The sequence below is a fragment of the Bison bison genome, unplaced genomic scaffold (genome assembly GCF_000754665.1).
Source record: "Bison bison bison isolate TAMUID 2011002044 unplaced genomic scaffold, Bison_UMD1.0 scf7180017864537, whole genome shotgun sequence".
NCBI classification, from domain to species: domain Eukaryota; kingdom Metazoa; phylum Chordata; class Mammalia; order Artiodactyla; family Bovidae; genus Bison; species Bison bison.
This window is the reverse complement of record NW_011495085.1, coordinates 71,167-71,720: the sequence shown is the minus strand read 5'-3', so window position 1 is coordinate 71,720 and position 554 is coordinate 71,167.

The following is a 554-nucleotide window of genomic DNA, read 5'->3' as shown; positions in this document are numbered from 1 at the left end:
CTCTGGGAGTGGAACTGCCATATGACAGATCTGTGGCAATTTGTGATTCCAAGACACTTTGGCAGTCATAATTATAAAGTCTCTAACGACTTACCTCCCACCAGAGGCATACAGGCTTCCCTTTACTAATATTGCTCTACTCTTTCTTGTCTGTTGACATTTGGATAATGGCCTTTTTGGTTTCTCATTAGTGATATTGCCTGGCAGTTTAACTTTTTGACTCACTGATAATAGAGCAAATGAGGCACATTTCCAGAGGCTTCTTTCTAAGCATTGACTAAATATTTACCTGTTGCTGTTTCTTTCCTGATCATGTGGTTTGTGCCCATTTGTTTTGTTTTTGTGTGTGTGCCACCCCTGGCCATTTTCTAAGGGTCAGTTCAGTTCAGTTCAGTTCATTCCCTCAGTCCTGTCCGACTCTTTGGGATCACGTGAATCACAGCACTCCAGGCCTCCCTATACATCACCAACTCCCGGAGTTCACTCAGACTCATCTCCACCGAGTCAGTAATGCCATCCAGCCATCTCATCCTCTGTCGTCCCCTTCTCCTCCT